The sequence below is a fragment of the Phyllobates terribilis genome, unplaced genomic scaffold, assembly GCF_046119375.1.
Source record: "Phyllobates terribilis strain yellow unplaced genomic scaffold, ASM4611937v1 Scaffold_9__5_contigs__length_417890890, whole genome shotgun sequence".
Classification (NCBI taxonomy): Eukaryota; Metazoa; Chordata; class Amphibia; order Anura; family Dendrobatidae; genus Phyllobates; species Phyllobates terribilis.
In genome coordinates this window covers 96,481,515-96,489,935 of record NW_027362769.1, presented here as the reverse complement: position 1 = coordinate 96,489,935, position 8,421 = coordinate 96,481,515, and the positions used below count along the sequence as shown (strand labels likewise).

Sequence of the window (8,421 nt, the reverse complement as noted above, 5' to 3'; positions counted from 1 at the left end):
CCGGCATCACACTGACTGACAGCCGGCTCCTCGCTGCCTAACTGAACTGTCAGCATGACCTCGGCAGTCACGTCCTGTCAACAGAGCAGAGCCGAAAAAAAGCCACCACTCTGTCGATGTGATGTCAGCAGAGGCAGCTGAATCCCCAGAAGGGGCTTTCTGTGGCCTCTGTCTGCTGGTGAAGAATGGTGCCGGGCACAATAGGCAGGTAGCAAATACTTGCCTGTTAGTGCTTAGGCACTTAGGCACTTTTTTTTTTTACAAATTCCCAGACAACCCCTCTAAAAGGCAAGTCTCATGTCAAAATACACTATTAACCTGCAGATATAGAGTTAATCTGCAAATAATAGAACAGTGCAACTGCCACACTGAATGCCTGGCTACCAAGAGGAAATTAACTTTAATACTCTCGGCAACCTCTGTCTTTCTGTCTTCAGTCATAGAGGTGCGTCTTCAGTCAATGCTCCATATATTGTGAGCAGTGGCTATAACCAAGCTCCGACACAGACTTACGGCCGGCTTAGCAGCTAATCAGTGCTGAGCCAGCTGTCAGTCAGTGCTGGGGCACAGTTACAGCTACTGCTCCCTGAGTGGTGACTGAAAGCCAGAGGCTGCTGGGAGAAATAAATTTAATTTTCTCCTGATAGCCAAGCTTTCAGTTTGGAGGCCACTCAGTTTTAGAACACTATTAACCTGCAGATTAATCCCATATCTGCAGATTAACAGCATTTTTTGACATGACAAGTTCTCTTTAAATCGTACATATATTAGGTGACTTTTCAGAATAAGCTATCATATGTGTGTATATGAGGAATAACACCAGGACATGACTTGTATCCTGTATTTTCCATTAGTTTTCCTCTATGTATGTTCTGTGTCACCCCAGGCCTGGATGCCACAAATATTAAAGGCTGTGTCTGAGAGCAGGAGGGAGGTTCCCTGGTCAGGGACCATTAGCATGCAGCACCTCCTGTCCCAGACCAGTAGGGGGAGCAGGCTGCCCCTATAAAAGCTGGAACTGGGGAAGGGTTAGAGAGACCAGAACCCACTTCTGAAGTGACCAGAAGGGTTCCTTAGAGGAAGGGACAGGTCAGCAGCAGCTGAGGAGTCCGTGAGGCAGAGGAGAGACTGCGAGCCAGGGACAGAGGCGACGAGAGCCGGTCCTGGCTGAGAGAATCACCACCGGACATTGGGGTCCGAGGCTGTCAGGGTTGCAAGCCCAGCAGCAGAGAACCAACCCGCGAGGGATTTCAGGTCCCTTGGCCTAAGAAGCCTGGAGGCTCCGCCACACAGAGGGACCAGTACAACAGGAGAAAGCAAAAGGTACCTAAGGCCTGAGTCGCAAGCCATACAGGCAAAGTACACGGCCAGCTCAGGGACGTGGGCTATTACACCACGAAGAGGGGGATAGTCAGAAAGAGCATAGAGAGAACGGTAGGCCTACACACTCACCCTGACCAGTGGGGCTCGCCCGAATGCTCTCAGATACCCAGGCCCACTCCTAACTGGTACTCCTGCTGGGTCAGTAATAACATCTGCAATAAAGACCCTGGACTGTTTGAAGCGGACTCTGAACTCTTACTATTGCGGCTTGCACTATCACCCCCAGCATTCAACTACACTGCCCTGAGGCTACACTCTTCCCGTGGGGAGTTATCCTATCCCTATGCTGCACACCAACCCCAGCCTCAGTGGTCTGCCTTGCAGCGGCGGTCATCCCTGACCGCAGTCCACGGGTGGCGTAGTCGGACATTCAAAACACTGATAAATAGACTGCCACAATTTGGTCTGACCACCTTGAGCCACGGGATTGGGTTGCCACTACTACCCCCAGCATCGCATAGAAGCCCGGTTCCGGGTGCCCTACGGCCCAGGGGGCGAGTCATGTTCTATTTCAAATATACAGTTATCTCTGAGCCAGTGGGTGAAGACTAGCTACTGTGTTATCTTCCATTGACTGCATTCCCAGAAATTAGGGCTTTCTGCACCCTTGTCTCTCATTAGCAAATTTCAGAAACAGTATGGAGAACATCATACAGCACTACGGAGCAGTGTAGTTAGGAATCCAGCTCTGGAATGACATAAAACACTTACTAGAAAGCTGTAGGCCAATCTTTCTCTTACTCTTCTCCTTGCCTATTGTCACGCTGTCTCTGTATACTGGAGGTAGGGGGCCTAAGCTGACCCTAAGCTGGGGCCCTGACTAATCCCTCAACCTGGAGGTACTGTTAAAGGTACAGAGGTCCAGGCCGCCAGCGTAACCCCTACCTCCTGAGGATCCCTGCACCTAAGTAATCTAGTCCTGAGAAGGACCCCGATCACAACAAAAGAGGACAAGTAATAATATGCCCACACACAGTACTTAGACGAACGAGACAGTACAAGGGAAAAACCAAAACCACCTTGCATACAAAAACTACACAACTACAACAGAGGGAACACCAACGGGAAAGGAGATAAATGATAAAGCGAGGAAGGGAAAAAACACTCCAAATACACTTATCTCAGAAACTCCAAATACCACCATCCGCTCTGTAAGTCTGTATGAAATGCTTTCACCGACACTTCCCAAACAGACCAGCAGGCATTTGAAGGAGACTCACTACAGCAGCATTGATTGCAGCTGGGCGAGGCTGGACCTCGTCTAGCACAGAGAGAGAGAGAATTAACTCCCTCACTGCCGAAAACACAAAGCACCAAAAAGTCAGCTGCGAGAAGTCAGGCTGTGTAATCGTGACGATCTTCGTGGCGACACACCCGTGACACCTATCCAAAGTTTCAGTAGGTAGCTGTGATCTGCTCCCTCAGTGAACTGGCACGCCATCATGTCCAGTTGATGAGATCAGAAGGCAGAGGGGGGAGAAGTAGTCGTTCATAAGTAACATATTTCTCTTATTAAATGAACTTGGCAAGGTTATTGTATACTCTGGGCTACATGGCATGATTAATGATGAATGGAAGACTAACATATTCCCAATACAGATTCCATTTTAAGTTCATACCTGATCTGTTCAGCATCACTAATCTAATATAATCAAACATATAATAATAAGTATAACACAAATAAAATAGAAGCTCAGCATTGTTTCCAAGGCATGAAGAGAACCATATGTGTTCCTGCACAGTGTTCATTCTTTAATAAAACCTGAGCTGGTAAACACATCTTTGAAGAATGGTTAAGTGCTGTGTAATGCTAGCATACCATCTGCCCTTTATGTTTTTTTGTTCTCTGACTTTCTTGCAATTGTATCATTTTGATAGTGCAGACCTTATAATTATGTAATGCAAATGTACTAGATGAAATAGCGAAGCACAAAAGAAAATGATGCCAAGTGCAATATTTCAACATCTGTAGCACAATTCTCTTAATGATAAATGAAGCTCTCTGTTTCATAAGACAATAAATGCAGGTACCAATTAACTATTGTTTAAAGAAAACGGAATGCAAACATACACAACTCTCTCTCTCTATCTCTCTCTCTGTCTCTCTCTTCCTCTCTTTTCATGGCCAAAAGTGTTGACACCCTTAAAATTGCTCCAGAAAATGAAGTATTTCTTCTAGAAAATTATTATTGTAATTGCACATATTTTGTTTTTCACATGTTTATTTTATTTGTGTGTATTGTAACAACACAAAACAAACAGGGAAAAAAAGGCAAATCGGACTAAATTTCACACAAAACCCCCAAAATGGGCCAGACAAAATTGTTGGCCCCTTTCCAAAATTGTGGGTAAACAACTTTGTTTCAAGCATGTGATGCTCGTTCAAAGTCCCTTGTGACAAGTAACAGGTGTGGGCAATATGAAAATCATACCTGCAACCAGATAAAAAGAGAAGTTGACTTTGCAGAATCTTTGCATTGAGTGTCTGTGTGTGCCACGCTAAGCATGGAGAACAGAAAGAGGAGAAGAGAACTGTCTGAGGACATGAGAACCAAAATGGTTGAATAATGTAAATAATCTCAAGGTTACAAGTCCATCTCCAGAGACCTTGATGTTCCTTTGTCCACGGTGTGCAACACAATGAAGAAGTTTACAACCCATGGCACTGTAGCTAATCCCTCTGGACAACAAAAAATGTGAAGAGGGCATCACGTAATGAACGGGACCTATATACTTTGTGCATGTTGATATACTTACTTCTTTGAGTACTTTTTATTACAAGACCAGACCACTATATCATAACCAGTGTATTGTATTTTGGTCCAATTTTTTCCAGCCACAATCACACATGCAAATACAATTATAGATTTATGGTGCTTTTGTTGGTTTGATTTACATGGCTGCTAATTTGGCGGTTTTAAGCCTCATTACGGGCTAACGTTATTTATGTCCTTTGTGACTTATTAGTATTTTTATCCTTTTTGTTGTTTGTGCTAATAAAAATTACCATATATACTCGAGTATAAGCCGACCCGAGTATAAGCCGAGGTACCTAATTTTCCCGTAAAATACTGGGAAAACTTATTGACTCGAGCATAAGCCAAGGGTGGGAAATGCAGCAGCTACTGGTAAATTTCCCCATCCTGGTAAGCATTGCCCACTCATCCCCAATCCTGGTATGCATGGCCCCTTCATCTCACAATCCTGGTATGCATGGCCCCCTCATCCCTTATCCTGGTATGTATGGCCCCCTCATCCCACAATTCTGGTATGTTTGGCCCCCTCATCCCATAATCCTGGTATGTATGGCACCTCTCATCCACCAATCCTGGTATGCATGACCCCTTCACCCCCAATCCTGGTATGTATAGGACCCCCCATCCTCCAATCCTTTTATGCATGGACCCCTCACCCCCAATCCTGGTATGTATAGGACCTCTCATCCCCCAATCCTGGTATGCATGCCCCCCTCATCCCCTAATCCTGGTATGCATGCCCCCCTCATCCCCCCAATCCTGGTATGCATAGAACCCCTCATCCCCCAATCCTGGTATGCATGGCCTCCTCTCCCCCAATCCTGGTATGCATGGCCACTTCATTCCCAATCCTGGTATGTAAGGCCTCCTCATCCCCCAATCCTGGTATGCATGGCCCCCTCATCCCCCAATCCTAGTATGCATGGCCTCCTCATCCCCCAATCCTGGTATGTATGGCCTCCTCATCCCCCAATCATAGTATGCATGACCCCCTCATCCCCCAATCCTGGTATGTGTGGCCCCATCACAGCACATTAAAACAAATAAACACTTATACTCACCTTCTTTCCTCACCTCTGCTCCAGCGCTGTGTTCTGTCTGCAGCAGCTCATGTCAGTATCTGAGGTGCAGCGCACGCTCTCAGACACTGATGTGAGCTGCTGCTGCCTGCATATTCACTCCTCCCCATGCCGGGACCATGTGCGTGGAGAGGATAAAATATGCATTCACTTTAGTAGCGCTATCCACCAACGGAATCTCTGTATACTCGGATATACCCGAGTATAAGCCGAGGGGGGCTTTTTCAGCACAAAAAATGTGCTGAAAAACTCGGCTTATGATACTTTTCTGTTTTTACATTTTTTTAATTTTTTTTTCTTTTAAATTCACTTTTTACTGTATTTAATAGTCCTCTTAGGGGACTTCAAGCTGCAATCGTCTGATACTGGTGCACTGCTATGTAAAGTGAAACACTGACTTTCACAGGAGTATCATAATGACAGGCACAGGGGTCTTCAGCAGACCCCCGGCTGTCATAGCCAAACATCGGCACCCTGCGATCACCTCAAGGGCATGACTATGAGAGCGTGGAATGACACACCCCCCCTGCCAGCACGTGTTAAATGCCGCTGTCAGGCTATGTGCCCACGATGCAGAAATGAAGCAGAAAATTTCTGCAGCATTTCTGCATCTCCCTGGCAGAAAAAACGCATGCAGATTGTGCATGCGTTTTTCCTGCAGAATACATGCGGATCCACATGCGGATTCACATGCTTTTCCGCATGCAGATTGACAAGCGCTTTCCAGGCGATAGCATCACTTGGAAAGTGCTTGACAACTAGGTCACACTATATAAATCCATGCAAACGGCATGGATTTATACAGTGTGAACCGTAAAAATTAAAACAAATAAAGCTATACTCACCCCCGAGGCCCCGGTGTGTGCAGCAGCGCTCGTTCCTGTCTGGTTCCCGGCTGCCGGCATATCGCGAGACAGAGCGGTGAAGGGCCTGCGGTCACATGACTGTGACGTCACCGCAGGTCCTCAAGCGATGCCGGCATTCAGAGAAAAGCCTTCGGAAAGGTGAGTATAAACTTTATTTGTTATTTTATTCTTTTTTTACAGGTACAATGGTACCCAGGTCTGAATGAGAGTCTCCTCTCCTCCAGAACTGGGTACCATCCGCACATAGAGACGCATAGAAGCCGCTTGTACGAATGTACAGTCGCGGTTTCCATGCGTTTCAATGCAAGTCAATGGCGGGAGTTCCGCTGCGCTTCCGCAAAATTAAATGACATGCTGCGGATTTTTGTACGCAGCATAAACGCTGCGGAAAAATCCGCAGCATGTGCATAGAACATGCGGAATCCCCTTGGGGACCATGGGGTGCGGATTACCTAGCGTTTCACAAGCGTTTCCGCTGCGGAAATTCCGCAGCATAAATGCTTGAAAAACGCTACGTGGGCACCAAGCCTCAGAGATTAACAACGGGAATTAACAGGTTAACAGCTACAAGTAGCACTCCGGTGTGCCCACCTCGAAAGCAGGTACACGACATATGACGTAAGTTTACGCCATGTGTCGTGAAGGGGTTAACAGCCAGGCATGTGACTTTAGTGGTAAATCATCAAACCTAGTACGTCTAAATAGAACTGTAACCATTAAGTCTAAAAACTGCTCTTAAAACAACCACTAAGTTGTCCACCCAAAATGGGGTGCCACTGGTTGAGGCAGTTGGCCCTGGAAGTCCCAAAGTCGCAGCTGATCTATTCTAGGCAGGCCAGCAGAAGGGCGAGACTGTGTAAACTTGCACCATCTTGGGTATTTTCTGGGGCTGTTCTTTATGTTTATTGTCTGTTTGGTGGTTCAATACTATATTGCCACACTGTTTTACCCTCACCCTGTGTTGTCTGAGTAGTATTATGCCCATGGAAGACCCCGTGTCTTCACAGTGGTGTTTTCAGGGTGAAGTGCAGTGTTTCCACTCATGTCTCCACAATGTCCAGGAGGAGGTTAGCAAGAAGCAAGGTAGTAAGACATGCCTGCTGTAACATCTGTGCTGGTTTCAGCTCCGGCGGACAGGTAGCCTTTATTGCAGGTGATGCTTGACACCATCGGTCTGATTTTATTGCTGGGAATTTTGGTGCCACTTTATCAAGGAACTATGGGGTTAACTGTTTGGTCTTCATTGCTCTTTTCGTGAGAGCATTGGACAGGGTTCTTTGATTTTTAAAACTTCTGGGTCTCTGACTTCCACTGACATTCAATTACTTTTGCCACCTGGCTTCTGCTAGTCATTTATTGTATTGTTTTCCTGATTCCTCCTGTTTTCTGACCTTGGCTTGAATCTTGACTATTCTCTTCCTGATTTGACCTCTTGGATTGGACCCTGCTTGGTGACCCTTCCTACTTCTGGTTCACTCTTCCGTACAGCAGTCGTTCCGTGGAAACAATCCACTGGACACTATTGTAAGACCAGATCCATGTACAAGGGTTAAAGAGTGAAGGTTGAGGTTCCTCTGGAATCTGCCAGAGTGAGTGGCCTGTGCCAAGTCTGTGGCCTGTGCCAAGTCTGTCTGAGATAGCCTTTTTGAGCCTGTGGCTTCTGACAGATGTGACACCTCCGAGATTAAGCTCTGCATAGAGCTTGTTCATAGCCTGTAATCAAAGAGAAACCACAGAATCAACCAGATGCACATACAGTAGGTCTACATAGGAGCTGTATACGCCAAATTGTATGATATATTTAATCAATGATATCCACAAAGTAATTTCATTTTATAATAATCTATTCCCACTTATGAAACTAGAAACATATAATTTTTAACATATTTTTTAGTCCACTTAGAGCTAGTTAGATTTGTATTAATACATGATATACTGAAGAATAGATTAAAGGGTTGTGTTGGACTTAGAGGGAAGCGATGATCAGAAAATATCATATGGATTAAAACAGGTTTTTATGTTAAATTATTTTTTTACAAATATTTGACAATGTTTTTTTTATCAACTGTATTGAAAAAAAATTTGAAATCTTGCAATTTTCACACTGGCCGCTGGGCTCTTTTAGTTTCAAATTTCCTGTTTCAGGAAACAATACATGAACAAACTTGTGTCAGGAAACAATACATGTACATAGCCACAATGGTACCAAGGGGACCAATGTAAACTGTGACCTCGCCTATTGTGAATGGTGGATCCTATGTTATCAGCTGTGTATAGAGCTATTATCTGTTATTATAACCCTGCCTCTGATGATAAGGAACCTTGCTGAAAACTCTT

General features: G+C 45.3%; 1 long non-coding RNA gene across 1 annotated transcript in view; it reads right to left on the bottom strand.

The window, feature by feature from the left end:
* Nucleotides 1-6,918: 6,918 nt before the first annotated feature.
* Nucleotides 6,919-8,421, bottom strand: part of LOC141160851 (uncharacterized) — a 59,327-nt gene continuing 57,824 nt past the window's right edge. The window contains exon 4 of the long non-coding RNA XR_012250546.1: nt 6,919-7,797. This is a non-coding gene — a long non-coding RNA (uncharacterized lncRNA). The remainder of the gene's footprint in view (nt 7,798-8,421) is intronic.